An 18,346-nucleotide genomic window follows, 5' to 3' on the forward strand; every position below is an offset into this window, starting at 1 on the left:
TGCTAGCCAGGGAATCCCTCAAGGCTGGGCTCAGAGCATACTTAAGCTGGCTCTTCTAAAACCCAGGCTCCTTGTCCCCTTCATCGTGCTCAGCACAGCTTTTAACCCCACAGTGTTGTGCAAGGGACCTGCATGACCTGAGCTGCCCTTGTTCCTCTCTGTCCGTGCACAGAGAACGGCAGCAGGGCCCTGTGTGTCCCAGGGCTCATGTTTGGTGCCGCTCAGGCTCCACAGAGATGTGGGTAAAGTGAAAAAAAAAAACTTTATGAAGGGAAGGCGAAGCGAAGGGGTGAGCTGGGAAGCAAAACAGGGGATGGGCAAAGTCTGAGGAATGGAGGGAGGGAGCTGCCAACAGGGAGGGAGATGGCAGGAGCTCCTGGAGCTTGCCACAGGCTCAGCTGTGAGCAGCAAGAGCTGTGCCTGGAGCTGCAGCTGGTCCCATCTGCTCTGCAGCTGGTCCCATCTTCAACGGGCAGGTCGCCGAAGGACAGTGGTTCTTCTGATCCAGCAGACGAAGTTCGGCAGATCTTCTGTTGAACTGCAGCTGGATAACCTGCCTCATAAAGCAGGGGCTCTTGTCCTCCTTCAGGGCTTGAAGGGCTGCGAGAGAGAGAAGCAGAACCACAGTCAGAGGCCAGACTGTGGGAATCCAAGGAAACCTTCCTGCCAGGGCCATCCCACCCAGCTCCTGCCATGGCCATGAAGGAGCATGAGACCAGGGCACGGGCCAGAAGGTGCTGGCCACGGATCCCCCGTGTCCCTGAGAGCTCTCCGTGCTCGGCCCGCACCGCCCCTCGTCCGCACAGGCCGCAGAGCCCTCCGCAGCCGGGCAGCGATTGTAGCTCCGTGCCCGGCATTTGCAGCTGCCCCCGGCGGCCCCGCTGCCACGAGGGCGGCTGCCCTCACTCACCCTCGCTGAGCACCTGCAGCTCCTCCTTGTGTCCCCTCAGGAGCGTTCCGGCGAGCCCTGGCAACACAGAGCCCGTGTCGGCCCCAGCGGCACAGCTGCCCCCCAGGGGCGCTGCCAGCCCTGCGGCCACACGGCCTCGTCCCCCGGGCAGGGCTCAGCCCGGGCCCCTGGCGCATCGTGCCGCCCCAGGGCACGGCTGCGGGAGGGCGGCGGCAGCGCCGAGGGCAGGCGGGGCTGCACCGCGCCGGGCCCGGCTCCCGCTGCCGGGGCAGCAGCCGGGCCGGAGGCGGGGAGGGACGGCGGGCTGGCGGCTCACCGATGAGCCTGAGGGCCGCCTGTCGCAGGCGCGGCTGCGGGCTCTGCAGGCACGGCAGGGCCCAGCGCAGGTGCTCGGCCGCTCGGCTCTCGTCCTGTAGCAGCTGTGGAGAGCGCCAGGAGGGAAAGCTCGGCGCGGGCTCTGCCCCTCGGCCAGGTGCTCCCTGCGCCCAGCCCCGGCCTCCCCGGCCCGCACAGCCCCGAGGCACAGCCGGGCCGGGACTCCGTGGGCACCCGGCTCGGGGCCGGAGGAGCCCGGCCGAGAGCCCACGCGGCCCAGCGAAGGGAGCAGCCCCTGTGTAGGGCGCAGGCTGCGGCTGCCCTGGCTGCGGCGCTGGGCAGGGCCACAGCTGCCGGCCCCGCACGCTGAGCTCCGGGGGCAGGGGACTTCTCCAGCCTGCGGCTGGGGCTTCCAGGCTGGCCTTACCAGGCACTTGGCGACCTTCATGCGCCACGGCTGGCTCAGCAGCTCCTCCAGATCCCTCCTCCCCAGGAAGTGTGCTGCACTAATCAGGGTTTTTCCAGAGGCCTGGAGAGCAGTAGAGAGCCGGAGGTGGCACCAGAGCCCAGGGCATGGGACCCACGTCCCTGTGCCAAGGCCAGGGCGAGGCTGGAGCCCACGAGGCGCCAGGGGAAGAGGCAGCCAAGCCCCTGCCGGGGATGCAGCAGCACGACAGAAAGCCTCACCTTCGCCACGCACCGGTTCTCGTTATGCCAGTGCAAGAAGAGGGGAAGCAGGCTCCGGCTCACGGTTTTGGTGAGAGCCTTTTTCCCCTCTTCCCCTACCAGCTCCATCACCTTGCAGAAGACCTGGATGGAGAGCAGCTGCACGTGGCTGTTGTCCTGGAGGAAAGGAGAAGAGCTCAGCACCAACTAGTCCAGTCCCAGTGGGGCAAAGGCCCAAAACTGCCCAGGGCACAAAGTTTCCGGGCAGTGTCCAGTGCCCGTGCGCACAGAACCTTACATTCTCAAAGTGTGGGAGGAGTGGCTCAGCCAGCTTCTGGGCAGTGGCACTGGGTATCGTAAGGTCTTTTTCCCGGAGCATATAGGCTAGCACAGAGAGGGTCATCCACACCATCTCTCCATCCGGATCACCCAGCTGCTCCACCAGGTGGTGGTAGACACCGCGTATTCCTCCGCTCTGTGTGTAACACAAGGCTGTGCTGTGAAGCCCTGGAGGGCTGCAGCACCAACAGGGCCCTGGCCCTGCAACCCCACGCAGCTGCCTTAGGGCCCAGAGGCCAGAGGCCTGTGCCAAGGCACTGGGGCACCTGAAGCAGGAGGCAGAGAGCTGGGAGCAGCTTCCTCAGCTGCCGAATCCCAGGCAAGCCCAAGGGGCAGCGTTGCCCAGCCCCCCGCTGCCAGCACGGCTTCAGCCACTGCCCCCTTCTCACCAGCGAGGGCTCCTTGCTGAGCACCACGAGGCCTCTGAGCTCCAGGCGCAGCCTGTCCCTGCTCTCGCTCGGCAGGTGCCTGGACATGACCGACAGGGCACTGTGCCCGTGTTTGCTCAAGTCCAGGCACTGCAGGACCTGAAAGGCACAGGGCAGTGACAGGGACCCGGCCGCTGGGAGTGCAGAACTGCCCAGGGCCGGGCCCAGGCGGCAGCACCGGGCGCGCACCGTGCCAGGCGGCTGCGGCTCCCAGAGCCAGAGAGCTGGGAGGCAGCTCAGCCAGGCAGCGCTGGCCCTCAGGCTCACCTCCACAAAGAACGCCAGGGCCGGCAGATCCCAGCGCGACTGCCCCCCGATGAGCAGGCTGAGCAGGTGCCTGGCGATGCCGCAACACAAGGGGCTCGAGCCACGGCGCATCTCCCTGGCAGGGGGAGAAAGGCACCAAAGCCCTGAGCCGGGCGGGCAAACCTCTCCCAGGACTGACTCACAGAGGTTTGGGACCTTTGCCCAGCACCCTGTGAGGGGACGTGGGCCCTTTGGGAGGCGGCTGCTCCTGGGAGCCCTCCTCTCCCAGCCTTTTCCAGGCTGCTCGGTCCTCCCTCGGTGCCAAGGCTCTCTGGCCACGACCACGGGGAGCGTGTGGGGCACTCCAGGCACAGGGCACCAATGCTGGCAGCGGGGAGAAGGGGGACTCACCTGGCCAGCAGCCCCACTGCATAGTGCTGGGTCTCAGCACAGAGCAGGGTGTCCCAGACCCGCCTGCGCTCCAGAGCCACCAGCTTCTTGTCACAGCCCAGTAGGCAGAGCAGAGCCTTCATGGTCTGCACTGCAAACCTGTGGCCAGAGCAAAGGCCAGGTCACGCTGGGAGCAGTGACCCTGGCCACAAGGGCATGGGAAGGACAGGGTGACTGGGACCTGTTGGGCTTGCTGGGAAGGTGGTGTTCCTCCCGGCACGCTGTCCAGAAGTTCTTAACCTCCTGTGGCATCTGCTCTGTGGTGCTGAAAATTTGGAATAGCAGAGCCACGAAGACACGGGCAGAATATGCGACCATTGTGTGGTGCCACTCGGGCATGTGGACAGTCACCCAGAGCACCAGAGTTGCCTGCAAAAGACAGAGCAGCCCGAGGCAGTGCTCAGTGCCGAGGTGTCCGTGTGGCAGGGTCCCAGGGGAGACGCTGGGGGAGCACCCGGCCTGCTGCCCCTGAGCCTATCCCTAGCCCAGCCTTCAGCCCAGTGCCCGAGGCTGGGAGCTGCAGGGCACTGGGCAGAGCATGGAGAGCTGCTGGAGAGGGGACCTGGAGGGCAAGCAAAGGCCAGTGTCAGAAACTCACTGCCAGTGCAAAGATGGCCTCGTTGTCCTCTTTGATGAAGAACATGCTGTATACTGGCCTGTCTTCCATCACAAAGAGCAGCTCTGGAAGCACCTTCTGCACTGCTGGTCCCGATGAGCCGATGGTTTTCCACATCAAGGCTGCAGCTCTGTGGAACCAGAGCTGTGCATCAGTACCAAGCCCCATGCAGCTGAGTGGGGCCAGGTGACAAAGCCCCCGTGCCCTGAGGGGCAGGGAGGGAGCATGGCAGAAGGATCAGCAAACAGGGTGGCTCAAGGGGCTCAGAGCTCTCTGAGTGTCTGGCAGACCCCACTGGACAGGCTGTGCAGGGCCATGGCCCTACAGGCCAGTGAAGCCTGAGCTCTCAGGGCACCTGTGTCGCATACCTGTCACACAATGGGGCACAGCGCAGGAGGCTCATCACCACATTAGCTGGGTGTTCTTCAGCCAGCCTCAGGAGGTCATTTTGCAGCCCGGCATCCACAGATCCACAGGACACGAGTCTCTGATGAATGTCCCTCACCCTGTGTGGCACCTGGAGGGGGCACAGGGAAGATTTGGAGTGCTGTCCATGGGAGCCTCTGGCCCCGCTCACTCACCAGATCGCCCCAGGGCCGGATGCGCTTGACAGCCACCTGTGAGCCAAGGGGCAGCAGCAGGCTGAGCTCACCGCCTGGCACGCCGCGCTCCAACCTCCCCTTCCTCGTCTTCTTCTTTCTCCTCCTCCTCCTCCCTCTTTCTCCCTCCTCCTCTGCCCCTGCCACTCACCGTGGTGCCGTCCGCGAGCCGGGTGACCGGGAAGATGCTGCCAAAGCCGCCGCTGTCCAGCAGGGAACCCATCCAGTACCGCTCCTGCAACGCCTCCTGCGACTCCCCTGCGGGCGACACGCGGCTGTCAGTGCTCGGCCCGGGGCCAGACACGGCCCCCGAGCGCCTCCCGAGCGTCCTGGGCCGGGCATCCCCACCCGTCCCGGGCCCCGGCGGAGCTCGGGCTGAAGGAGCCGCAGCGGGGGCGGCGGGAGCGGCCGCGCCGCGTGTGCCCTCCACGGGTCCCGGGAGGAGCCAGGGCCGGGGCTGGGGCCGGGGCTGGGACTGGGACTGGGGATGCGGCTGGGGCTGGGGCTGGGGATGGGACTGGGGATGGGGCTGGGGCTGGGACTGGGGATGGGGCTGGGGCTGGGACTGGGGATGGGGCTGGGACAAGCGGTGCCAAAGAGAAGTGATGCCCAGCCAACAGCGCCACAGCCAGGACAGCGAGAGCCGGGCAGAGGCGAGACCGGGGGGGGATGGGCGGGGCCGGGGACGGCGACGGGGCAGGGGCAGCCCCGCCCGGGGCCGGGGGCGGGCTCGGAACATGGCCCGGAACGGGAAGAGGGGAGAAGGTAAGAGAGGGAGAGGGTCGGGGAAAGCGACTCCGAGGAAGAGAAGGAACAAGAGATCCAGAGGATCTGTAGACTCGCTGCTGCCGCTGCTGCCGCCGCTGCTGCCGCTGCTGCCGCTGCTGCTGCCGCTGCTGCCGCTGTTGCTGTTGCAACTGAACCCCCGGGGCCGTTTCTCCGCGTGTTCGCTTGTCCGCGTGTCCGTTCCACGCTCGCCCCACTTGCCCCATGGCCGAGCCCCGCGCGCCCCGGGGGCAGCCCCTGAAACTGTCCCAGCACGAGCCGGGGCCGGGCCGGGGGCCGGGGCACCGGCCAGAGGCGACTGCACCACACCGGGAGCCTGAGGCCGAAGGAGAGATTAGTTAACCTGATCCACTGTGAATTGAGAAAGCGAAATGACTTTTCATTGGTTTCCCGAGCTGTCCATCACTCAATCAGCTCTCTGATTGGTCCCCGCAGCTCACAGGGGAGGCCCCCAGATGCGGGACAGCCCCTCCCACTCCCCGGCCTCACGTTGCTTCCCTCAGGCGAAATCCGCCCCTCCCCCAGCACACGAAACCCACACAAAGACAAAAACAATAAAGAAAAAAATTCTTATCTCCGGGTACTTGAAGTTCAGCCAAGAGCACACACTAACTCAGACAAGACTTCCCTAAATGCATCAACATGTTGAGTATTCATGGACAATTCCCGATGCGCTCTCCCGGGGGTCCCTGCGGGGGTTCCACCCGGGGGGGGCTCGGACGGGGCTTGGCCCAGACCCCCCCCGGGACCCTCCCCAAAAAACCGCCCGGGACCCCCCCCAAAAAACCGACTGGGACCAGGTCAGTGACTGGGGGAGGGTGCCGGCTCTTTTTGGGGGGTCCCGGTGTTTCGGGGGGGTCTCGGTATTTTTTTTTTGGGGGGGGGTCCCGATATTTGGGGGGGTCCCGATTTTGAGGATTCTCGGTATTGGGGGGGGGGGGGGGGGAGTCCCAGGATTGGGGATCCCGATATTTGGGGAGGGTCCCGCTATTTTTGGAGGGGGAGTCCCGGTATTTGGGGCGGGTGTCGATATTTGGGGGGCGGTCCCGGTACTTGGGGAATCGCGACTGTTTTGGGGGTCCCGGTATTTGGGGGACTCCCAATATTTGGGGGGTCCTGGTATTTTTTGGGGGGTCCCAGTGTTTGGAAGGGGAGGTCTCTATTTTTTTGGGGGAGTTCCCGATATTTGAGGGAGTTCCGGTATTTGGGGGACTCCCAATATTTGGGGGGTCCCGGTGTTTTTTTGGGAGGGGTCCTGATATTCCGGGGGAGGGGCGATATTTGGGGGTCCCGGCTCTTTTTGGGGGGTCCTGGAGTTTGGGGGATTCCAATATTTGGGGGGGGTCCCGATATTTGGGGGGTCCCGGTAATTTTGGGGGGGGGGTCTCGGCTCTTTTTGGGGGTTCCCAGTATTGGGGGAGGCCCCTGATATTTGGGGGGGGGGGGGGGTCGGTCCTGTTATTTTTGGGTTCTCGTATTTTTGGGGGGTTCCCTCAATTTTTGGGATTCGTTTTTGGGGGGTTCGTTATTTTGTGTGTTTTTAGGGTTTCCCGTATTTTTCGGGGGGTTCTCGCTATTTTTGGGGAGGGGGGGGGTCTCTGTATTTTTGGGGTTCCCAGGGTTTATTTTGGGGTCCCTGTGCTGCTTTTGGAGTTTCCTGTATTTTTTGGGGTTCTCTCTGGTTTTGGGGTTCTCTGTATTTTCGGGTTCCCTGTGCTGCTTTTGGGGTCCCCGGTGCAGTTTTGGGGGTCCCTGTGCTGATTTTTGGGATCCCTGTGCTGATTTTGGGGTCTCTGTTTTTGGGGTCCCCCCGCTGATTTTTCGGGTTCTCTCTGTTTTTGGGGTCCCTGTGTTTCTTTTGAGGTCCCCGTGCTGATTTTTGGAGTCCCTGTGCTGATTTTTGAGGTCCCTGTTTTTGGGGTTCTCTCTATTTTTGGGGTCTCTCTGTATTTGGGGGTTCTCAGTGATTTTGGGCGTCCCAGTGTCTGATTTTGGGGTCTCAGTTTTTTGGGGTCCCCGTGCTGATTTTTGGGGTTCTGGTATTTATTTTGGGGTCTCTATTTTTGGGGTCTGTGGTTTTGGGGTCTCTGTTTTTGGGGCCCCGGTGTTTATTTTGGGGTCTCTGTTTTTGGGGTCTGTGTTTTTGGGGTCTCTGTTTTTGGGGTTCTCTTTGTTTTTGGGGTTCTCTTTGGTTTTGGGGTCCCTGTGCTGATTTTGGGGTCCCTGTGTTTATTTCGGGGTCTCTATTTTTGGGGTGTCTCTGTATTTGGGGGTTCTCTGTATTTTTGGGGTTCTCTCTGTTTTGGGTTCCCCGTGTTTATTTTGGGGTCTCCCCAGGCCGGGGGGCGGGGCCGGCAGCGCCGGTGCCCGTGAGCCGGATGGGCCGGGCAGCGGCCATGGGAGGGACTGGGGGAACTGGGAATGGGAACTGGGGAGACTGGGATGGACTGGGAGGGACTGGGAATGGGAAATGAGGGAATTGGGAGGGACTGGGGGAACTGAGGGGACTGGGAGGGACTGGGGGGGACTGGGAATGGAAATGGGGGACCTGGGAGGGACTGGGGGAGACTGGGAGGGACTGGGGGGGACTGGGAATGGAAATGGGGGCACTGGGATTTTGGGGTCCCCCATTGGTGTCCCCCACCTGCCCAGTTTGAAATTGGGTCTGGGGTCTCTGGAATTGGGTCTGGGGTCTCTGGAATCGGGTCTGGGGTCTCTGGTGTCAGTTTTGGCTCCCCCAGGGCTGGCGCTGGAATTGGGTCTGGGGGCTTTGGCTGGAGCCGCCTGGATGCTGCTGTGGGGGCAGGAGCAGCGCCAGGGTGAGTGTGAGACCCCAGACCCAAAATCCCCCTGAGATCCCAGACCCAACTGGGGACCCCCAAATCCCCTCCAAATCCCCTCCAAATCCCCACCCCCCCACCAATTTTGGGTCCTCCCCTCCCCAGTTTCGGGGTTCCCCCCCCCCCCCCAATTTGAGGTCTGTCTCCCCAATTTAGGGTCTGCCCCCTCCCCAATTTTGGGGTCTCTCCCCCCCCCAATTTGGGCCTCCCCCCTCCCCATTTAGGGTCTCCCCCCTCCCCAGTTTTGGGGTCTCTCCCCCCCCAGTTTGTGTCTCCCCTCCCCAATCTGTCTCCCTCTCCCCATTTTCAGGATCCCCCTCCCCAGTTTTGTCTCCCCCTCCCCAGTTTGTCCCCCAGGCTCCCCCCTGCTGTCAGCAGCCGCTGCCGAGCGTTTGGTGCCGCGCTGAGCCGGGCCAGGGGGGCGGCGCTGAAACTGGGACAGCTGCTGAGCATGGCGGGTGGGACCCCAAAACACCCCAAAATCACCCCAAAATAAACCCAAAATATCCCAAAATAACCCAAAAACCATCCCAAAAACATCACAGAAATAACCCAAAAATATCCCAGAAATATCACAAAAACACCCCAAAAATATCCCAAACTGGGAGAGCTGCTGAGCATGGCAGGTGGGACCCCAAAACACCCCCAAATCACCCCAAAATAAACCCAAAATTATCCCAAAATAACCCAAAAACCATCCCAAAAACATCACAGAAATAACCCAAAAATATCCCAGAAATATCACAAAAACACCCCAAAAATATCCCAAACTGGGAGAGCTGCTGAGCATGGCAGGTGGGACCCCAAAACACCCCAAAATCACCCCAAAATAAACCCAAAAATATCCCAAAATAACCCAAAAACCATCCCAAAACCATCACAGAAATAACCCATAAACATCAAAAAAATATCACACAAATATCACAGAAATATCATACAAATACCACAGAAATATCCCAAACTGGGACAGCTGCTGAGCATGGCAGGTGGGACCCCAAAACACCCCAAAATAAACCCAAAAATATCACAAAATAACCCCAAAACCATCCCAAAAATATCACAGAAATAACCCAAAAATACACCAGAAATATCACAAAAACACCCCAAAAATATCCCAAACTGGGACAGCTGCTGAGCATGGCAGGAGGGACCCAAAACACCCCAAAAACATCCCAAAAACATCCCAAAAACACTCCAAAATATCCCAGAAACATCCCATAAACATCACAAAAATATCACAGAAATATCCCAAAAACACTAAAAAAAAAAAATCCAAAAAGCATCCCAAAATCACCCCAAAATATCCCATAAACAACCCAAAAAACATCCCATAAACTACCCAAAATCACCCCAAAAATATCCCATAAACATCCCAATAAATTTCTCAAAATCACCCTACAAACACCCCAAAACATCCCAAATTTATTCCAAAACCACCCCAAAAATATCCCAAAGCAATCCCACAATCGCCCCAAAACCACCCCAAAAATATCCCAGAAATATCCCAGAAACAGCCCAAAATCACCACAAAAACACCCCCAAAATATTCCAAAATACACCAAGAACATCCCATAACCCCATAAACCACCAAATCCCAAAACCTCCATAACCCCAGAATCCCATAACCCCACAATCCCATAACTCCACAATCCCATAACCCCACAGTCCCATAACCCCAAAGTCCCACAATCCCACAATCCCATAACCCCACAAACCCTTAACCCCACAATCCCATAACCCCATAACTCCACAATCCCACAATCCCAAAATCCCACAATCCCATAACCCCACAGTCCCGCACAGACTCGTCGGTTCTGACCCCACAGCTGCAGCAGATCCTGGTGCGGCTCCGGCAGAGCGCAGAGCCCATGCCGGGCTGGCAGACCCGGGTATGGGATTGGGGTTTATAGGGTTTTTATAGGATTTTATTGGGTTTTATAGGGTTTATTGGGGTTTATTGGGGTTTGTTGGGGTTTGGCTCCGGCAGAGCGCAGAGCCCATGCCGGGCTGGCAGACCCGAGTAGTGGATTGGGGTTTTTATCCTGTGTCAGGATTTGGGACCAGCTCCTGAAATTCCAGGATTCTATGGGGCTTTTATAGGATTCTATAGGATGTAATGTGATTTTATGATAATTTATTGGATTTTCACCAGGTTTTTTTTTAATTTCCATAATCTGGGGAATTTTTGGGATCCCCAGGCTGTGCTGGAGCAGAAGCTGGGCCGGAATTTAGGACCAGCTCCAGGAATTCCAGGATTCTATGGGATTTTTATAGTTTTTAATGTGATTTTTTGACATTTTATAGTATTTTATCTTTTTTAATGTGACTTTGTTACTTTTTGGGATTTTCACCTGGCTTTTTTTGGAATTCTGGGATATTTTGATAATTTTGGGAAATTTTGGGATCCCCTGGCTGTGCTGGAGCAGGAATTGGGTCAGGATTTGGGACCAGCTCCAGAAATTCCCGGATTCTATGGGATTTTTATAGGATTTTAATGTGATTTTATGATAATTTATTGGATTTTCACCAGGTGTTTTTTGGAATTTCGGTAATTTTGGATATTTTTGGGATCCCCAGGCTGTGCTGGAGGAGGATCTGGGCCCGGGCTGGCGGGAGCAGCTCCTGGAATTCCAGGATTTCCCCGGGGCAGGTTCACTGCGCGCGGCTCCGCAACGGCCGCCAGGGGGCGCTAAAGGTGCAGGTGGGAATGGAAGAAATAGAAATAAAAATAAAATAGAAAATAAAAATAAAAGTGAGAACAAAAATGAGAATAGGGATAATAGTGACGGGGATGGGGGGATTTGGGGAGGGAAATGGAGAATTGGGGGGGGGGAAATGGGACTTTTGGGGAAAAAAATGGGAATTTTGGGGGGAAAAAATGGGAATTTTGGGGAAGAAAAGCCCCAGGAATTTGGGAAATTGGGGGAACTTCGCGGAGAAAATGGGGGGAAAATGGGAATTTTGGAAAAAAACCAGAAAATTAGGGGAATTTGGTGGGGGGGAATGGGAATTTTGGGGGAAAATGGGAATATGGAGGGAAATAAATGGAAATTTTGGAAAAAAACCCCATGAATTTGGGAAACTGGGGGACTTTGGGGGAAAATGGGAATTTGGAGGGTAAAAATTGGGATTTTGGGAGGGGAAAATAGAGATTTGGGGGGGACAAAGGGAATTTAGAGGGGAAAAATCGGAATTTTGGAAAAAAAAGCCCTAGTAATTTGGCAAATTGGGGGAATTTGGGGGTAAAATGGGAATTTGGGGTGGGGGGGGAATGGGCGGAAAAATGGGAATTTTTGGGAAAAAAAGCCCCAGGAATTTGGGAAATTGGGGGAACTTCGCGGAGAAAATGGGGGGAAAATGGAAATTTTGGAATAAAACAGAAAATTGGGGGAATTTGGGGGAAGAATTGGAATTTTGGGGGGAAAATGGGAATATGGAGGGAAATAAATGGAAATTTTGGAAAAAAACCCCATGAATTTGGGAAATTGGGGGACTTTGAGGGAATTATTGGGGAAAATGGGAATTTGGGGGGAAAAATGGGAATTTTGGGGAAAAAAAACCCAGGAATTTGGGAAATCGGGGGACTTTCGGGGAAAATGGGAATTTATAGGGTAAAAATTGGGATTTGGGGAGGGGAAAATAGAGATTTGGGGGGGACAATGAAAATTTTGAGGGGAAAAATGGGAATTTTGGAAAAAAAAGCCCCAGGAAATTGGCAAATTGGGGGAATTTGGGGGGAAAAATGGGAATTGGGGGAGGGGGATGGGCGGAAAATGGAATTTTGGAAAAAAAACAGGAAAATGGGAAATTGGTGGAATTTGGGGGGAAAATAGGAATTTTTGGGGGAAATGGAGATTTGGGGGGAGAGAAATGGTAATTTTGGAGGGAAAATGATAATGTGGAGGGGAAAATGGGGGGAGAAATGGGAATTTTTGGAAAAAAAACCCCAGTAAATTGGGGGAATTTGAGGGAAAAATTGAGATTTTGGGGGAAAAAAGGAGATTTGGGGGGCAGAAATGGGAATTTGGTGGGAAAAATGGGAATTTTGGGAAAAAAAAACCCCAGAATTTGTGAAATTGAGGGAATTTGGCAAATTGAGGGAATTTGGGGGGGAAAAAAACGGGGGAAAATGGGAACTTTTGGGGAAAATGGGAATTTTGGAGTGGAAAATGGGGGGAAAATGATAATTTTGGAAAAAAAACCCCAGGAAATTGGGAATTTGGAGGGAATTTGGGGGGAAAATTGGACTTTTGGGGGAAAAATGGGGATGTGGGGAAAAATGGAAATTTGGGGGGGGGAAATGGGAATTTGGGGTGAATTTGGGAAAAATAGCATGGGAATTTTGGGGAAAACAGGAATTGGGGGATTTTGTGGGGATTTGGGTGGAAATTTTGGGATTTGGGATGGGAGTTTGGGGACTGGGACAGAATTTTGGGAATTTGTGCTGGGATTTTTTTGAATTGGAGCAGAATTTTGGGAATTCAGGCTGGGAGTTTGCGATTTGAGTTGGAATTGTGGGAATTGTTGCAGAATTTTGGGGTCTGTGTGGTAATTTTGGGGTCTCTGGAATAATTTTGGGGTCTATGGTGTAATTTTGGGGTCTAAAAGGTAATTTAGGGTCTGTGGGATAATTTTGGAGTTTGGGGTGATTTGGGGGTAATTTTGGGTTCTCTGGGGTAATTTTGGGGTCTGGGGTGTGATTTTGGGGTCTGGGGTGTGATTTTGGGGTAATTTTGGGTCCCCCCAGTAGCCGGGCGTCGCTCGCAGCATCGGCAGCAACATCAAGAATCTGCTGACCCTGCTGAGCCTCAGCCCGGGGCTGCCAAAAGGTGACAAAAACACCCAAAATCACCCCAAAAACGGCCAAAAACCAGCCAAAATTAGCCCCAAAACAGCCAAAAATCACCCCAAAATGACCCTGCTGAGCCTCAGCCCAGGGCTGCCAAAAGGTGACAAAAACACCCAAAATCACCCCAAAACCGACAAAACCAGCCAAAAAACAGCCAAAATTACCCCCAAAACAGCCAAAAATCACCCCAAAATGACTCTGCTGAGCTTCACCCCGGGGCTGCCAAAAGGTGACAAAAACACCCAAAAACGGCCAAAATCACCCCAAAAATGACCAAAAACACCCACAACCAGCCAAAACCACCTCAAACACCCCAAAATCAGCCCAAAACCACCCCCAAAATTGCCAAAACCAGCCCAAACCAGCCCAAACCAGCCCAAAAACAACTAAAAACAGCCAAAATCACCTGAAGTCACCCAAAATATATTTTTTTAATAATTTTTCCCTCAATTCCTTGTTTATAATTTTTAATAATTTCCCATATTCCAAATTTAAAATTTTTTATAAATTTTCCCCAATTCCCAGTTTATAATTTTTTATTGTTTCCCCAATTTATAATATTTATAATGTTTATAATATTTTATAATATTGTATCATTTTCCCCAATTCCCGGTTTACAATATTTTACAATTTCCCCATTTTTATCATTTTTTCAATTTTCCCATTCTTATAATTTTTTTAATTTTCCCATTTTTATCATTTTTAAAATTTTTCCATTTTCATAATTTATTTACAAATTTCTTTTTTTTACCATTTTTTACAATTTTCCCATTTTTACCATTTGTTACAATTTTCCCATTTTTATATTTTTTTACAATTTTCCCATTTTTATAATTTTTTTTCAACTTTCCCGTTTTTACCATTTTTAAAATTTTCCCATTTTTATCATTTTTACAATTTCCCATTTTCCCATTTTTTAAAATTTTCCCATTTTTATCATTTTTACCATTTTCCCATTTTTGTCATTTTTTGCAATTTTCCCATTTTTATCATTTTTTGTAATTTCAGTATTTTTATCATTTTTACAATTTTCCCATTTTTATAATTTTTTACCATTTTCCCATTTTTATAATTTTTTACAATTTTCTATTTTTACAATTTTTTGCAATTTTCCCGATTTTGTAATTTTTCAGATCTCTTGCCCATTCGGTTATTTTTATCAATTTTTACAATTTCGCCAATTTCTGTTTTTTCCCCGTTTCCAGGGCTGTTCGCGGTCGAGCTCAAGCGCGGCTCCGGGCGGGATTTGGGGGGGTTTTGAGATTTTGGCATTTTTTGGGGGGGAGGATTGGGGGGTTTTATGGGATTTTTGGGGGATTTTCAGAGGTTTTTTGGAAGGGGTTGGGGATTTTTGAGGGTTTTGGGGGATTTCTGGGGATTTTTTGGGGGCATTTTTAGGGGGAGGTTTGGGGGATTTTGGGGGATTTTTTGGGAATTTTTTGGGGATTTTTGGTGGTTTTTGGGGGAAGGTTTGGGGGTTTTAGAAGGATTTGGGGGATTTTTTGGGGAGGTTTGTGGGATTTTGGGGGATTTTGGGGGAGGTTTGGAAAATTTGGGGTTTTTTTGGGAATTTTGGGGGATTTTTTGGGGAAGGATTGGGTGTTTTAGAAGGATTTAGGGGTTTTTTGGGAGAGGTTTGGGGATTTGGGGGGATTTGGGGGTTTTATTTAGGGGATTTTTTGGGATTTTTGGGGGATGTTTGGGGATTTTTTCGGGATTTTTGGGAATTTTTGGGGGAGGTTTGGGGGAGCTTTGGGGGTTTGAGAAGGATTTAGGGGATTTGGGGGGATTTTGGTGGATTTTTGAGGATTTTTTGGGAATTTTTTGGGAATTTGGGGGGATTTTTATGGGATTTTTGGGGGACGTTTGAGGGGGTTTATGGGATGTTGGGGGGGGTTTTGGGGATTTTTTGGGGATTTTTGGGGATTTTTGGGGGGGATTTTTGGGGGGATTTTTGGGGGGATTTTGGGGGATTTTGGGGGGATTTTTATAGATTTTTGGGTGATTTTTTGGGGATTTTGGGGGGATTTTTGGGGATTTTTTGGGGGGGGGAATTTTGGAGGTTTTCAGGGAAATTTGGGGGTTCAGGGATGAATTTTGATGTTTTTGGGGGGGTTTTGGAGTAAATTTTGGGTTTTTTTTGGTGATCTCGGATTTTGGGGTGCCCCAGGTCCCTTTTGGGGGTCACCCCTTTTTCCGGGTGTGGTTTTTGGTTGGATTTTCGCCATTTCTGAGTAATTTTTTGCCATTTTGGGATCATTTTTGGGTGGATTTTCCCCGGGTTTTTTGGGATTTTGGGTTAATTTTGGGGTTTTTTTGGTGATCTCGTATTTTGGGGTGCCCCAGGTCCCTTTTGGGGGGTCACCCCTTTTTCCGGGTGCCCCAGGAGCGGCGCGACCAGGTGGGGGAGGGGCACCCCAAAATTTGGGGGGTTGGGGGGACCCCAAAATATGGGTGGGATCTGAAATATGGGGGAGGGGGAACCCCAAAATTGGGGGGGGATGGACCCCAGAATGGGGAGGGGGACCCTAAGATATGGGGGGGATCCAAAATTGGGGGGGACCAAAATATGGGGGAGGGGGGACCCCAAAACATGGGGGGAGGGAACCAAAATTGGGGGGGGGGATGGACCCCAGAATGGGGGGGGCCCTAAAATGGGTGGGCGACCCCAAAATTGGGGAGGGAGGAGACCCAAAATTGGGAGGGGGACCCTAAAATATGGGGGGGATCGAAATATGGGGGAGGGGGACCCAAAATATGGGGGGGGGAACCAAAATTGGGGGGGGATCCCAGATCTGGGGGGGATCTGAAATATGGGAGTGACCCCAAAATTGGGGAGGGGGACCCCAAAATACGAGTGGGGGGACCCCAAAATTTGGGAGCAGGACCCCAAAATTTCGGGGGGGGGAGATCGATATATGGGGGAGGGGGACCCAAAATATGCGAGGAGACCCAAAATAAGGGGGGACTGAAATATGGGGCAGGGGGACCCCAAAATGTGTGTGGGGAGCACCCCAAAATTGCGAGGGGGAACTCTAAAATATGAGGGGGATCGAAATATGGGGGACGGGTGTTATAAATGAACGCAATGGGCCATAAAGGATCGAATCAAAGTTAAAAAGATTTATTAGTTACAGAAGGCAAAAGCAAAATCCACAGCGCCGGGCGACAGAGGAGCCTCCAGCTCCGAAACTGCCGCGGCCCCTCTCAGCTTGCTCCTTTTAAGTTGTTCAGTTCCCGGGGTTTCATGCCCCCCCCTCTAGTAGTCCCGCGCACGCTCCTGCAGTTGCTAGGGGGTCTTCTTCTGCCCTCTGGTGGTCGAGGGATGAAGGTGAGTAGTCTTCCTCACCCTTGTTTTACTGACCCTTACTAACACTTAAGGCGATAGATGATTAACGCAAGCAAAGTGAAAATAACTATCAGCATCTTGGCAAGCAAAGCAAAACAATTAGAGACATCTTGGCTCACTCTGAAGGTCTTTCAGACAAGCAAAGCAAAATAATTAACAGCATCCTTGCAAGTAAAGCAAAATAGCAAAATGATATCCCAGCCTCCAAGTCCTTGCAAATCCTCTCAAGGTCTATCAGGCGAACAAAAGGTTTTCATCACAGCAGGAGAGGCCTGCGTGTCCCAGGACTCCGGATTTGAGCTGCTTCAGCTCCACAGAGATGGAGGCAAAGTGAAGAAGCCAAACCGTTTATTAATGGAAGGCAAAGCAAATGGATGAGGTGGCAGGGAAAAAATGGGGATGGGCACAGTCTGAGGACTGGAGGGAGAGAGCTATTTACAGGCAGGGAGAGGGTTGAAGCCGTGCGAGCTTCCCACAGGCTCAGCTGTGCCAATCATCAGCTGTGCCTGGAGCTCCAGCATTTTGATATGGTGTCCTCTTCAGTGTCTCCTTGTGCTATTATTGCAATGCTGGTTCACTGGATTCTGAAGAGGAAGCTAATTCTATTTCTCTCACAGCCCGTAAACAGGGTTGAATATGAAGTTAAAATGTGATGAGCTGGTATTTTTCCTTTGGGCATGAAGAGCTGTAACAGAGAGCAAAAGAATCACAGTCAAGGCCCACATCTGCAGGAATCCAAGGAGACCCAGGAGACCTTCCTGCAAAGGGCATCCCACTCAGGTCCTGCAATGGCCAAGAGGATCACCCGCTAGGTGCTGACCAAAAGTCCTTGCCACGATCCAGAAATCTCTCTGTGCTCCGTCCCTGCCACCGTCCATCCGCACAGGGAGTGAAGCCCTCTGCAGCCGGGGCAGGGATTGCAGCTGCCTGCCCAGGGATTGCAGCTCCTCCTGCCAGCCCCTGCTGCCAGCCCGCTGCCCTCACTCACCTTCATTGAGCACCTGGAACTCTTCCTGCTGCCCTCTCATGAGTATCCCGGCGAACCCTGGGAACACAGAGCCCGTCACGGCTCTGCCCGGCGGCACAGCTCCCTGCCCGCGGCGCTGCCAGCCCTGCGGCCACTCGCCCCGTGGCCCGGCAGGGCTCAGCCCAGGCCCTTGCCCAAGGGCACGGCTGCGGGAGGGCGGCAGCAGCCCTGAGGGCAGCCGGGGCTCCGCGATGCCAGGCTCAGATGGCAGAAGCTGCCGGGGCAGCAGCCAGGGCTGGGGCCGAGCTGCGCCGGGGCGAGGAGGGGAGGGAGCCCGGGCTCACCAATGAACCTGATGGCCGCCTCTCGCAGGGGCTCCTGAGGGCTCTGCAGGTAGGGCAGGGCCTGGCGCAGGTGCTCGGCCGCTCGGCTCCTGTCCTCTGTCAGCTGCGGAGAGCGGCGGGAGGGAAGGCTCGGGGCGGGCTCTGCCCCTTTGCCCGGCGCTGCCCGCACCCGGCCCCGGCCTCCCCTGCCCGCAGAGCCCTGAGGCGCGGCCAGCAGCTGCTGGTCCGGGCTCTGCAGGGGCACAGGGCCGGCTGCTGCCCGGGGAGCCGTGGTGCCGGCCCGCCCCACAGCCCCGCTGGGCCGGGGCTCCCAGGGCACCCGGCTCGGGGCCACAGGAACGCGAGCACAGCCCGTGTGGCCCCTGCGGGCAGCGCTGGGCAGGGCCACAGCTGCAGCCGCACACAGTGAGCGCCGCGCTCAGGGGGCTCTCCCGGCTGAGGCTGGGCCTTCCAGGCTGTCCTTACCAGACACTTGGCGAACTTCCACATCTCCTCCTTCTTAATCAGGTGCTTGTGCTTCCTCTTCTTTAGGAACCTGGCCACACAAATCAGCAGCTCGCGAGAGGCCTGGAGAGCAGCAGAGATGCGGAGATGGAATCACAGCCCAAAGAAAAGGACTTGCGTTCCTGTGGCAAGGGCACG

At 54.6% G+C, this 18,346-nt stretch overlaps 1 long non-coding RNA gene across 1 annotated transcript; it reads right to left on the reverse strand.

Moving 5' to 3' along the window:
- Positions 1 to 570: 570 nt before the first annotated feature.
- On the reverse strand, positions 571 to 17,891 carry LOC306815789. Its single transcript, XR_013777467.1, has 3 exons — positions 17,705 to 17,891; positions 911 to 967; positions 571 to 600 (listed from the first exon to the last, which is right to left on the reverse strand). It is a non-coding gene; the product is annotated as an uncharacterized lncRNA (long non-coding RNA).
- Positions 17,892 to 18,346: the final 455 nt, after the last annotated feature.

This window comes from Erithacus rubecula, assembly GCF_903797595.1.
Source record: "Erithacus rubecula genome assembly, contig: scaffold_228_arrow_ctg1, whole genome shotgun sequence".
Classification (NCBI taxonomy): Eukaryota; Metazoa; Chordata; class Aves; order Passeriformes; family Muscicapidae; genus Erithacus; species Erithacus rubecula.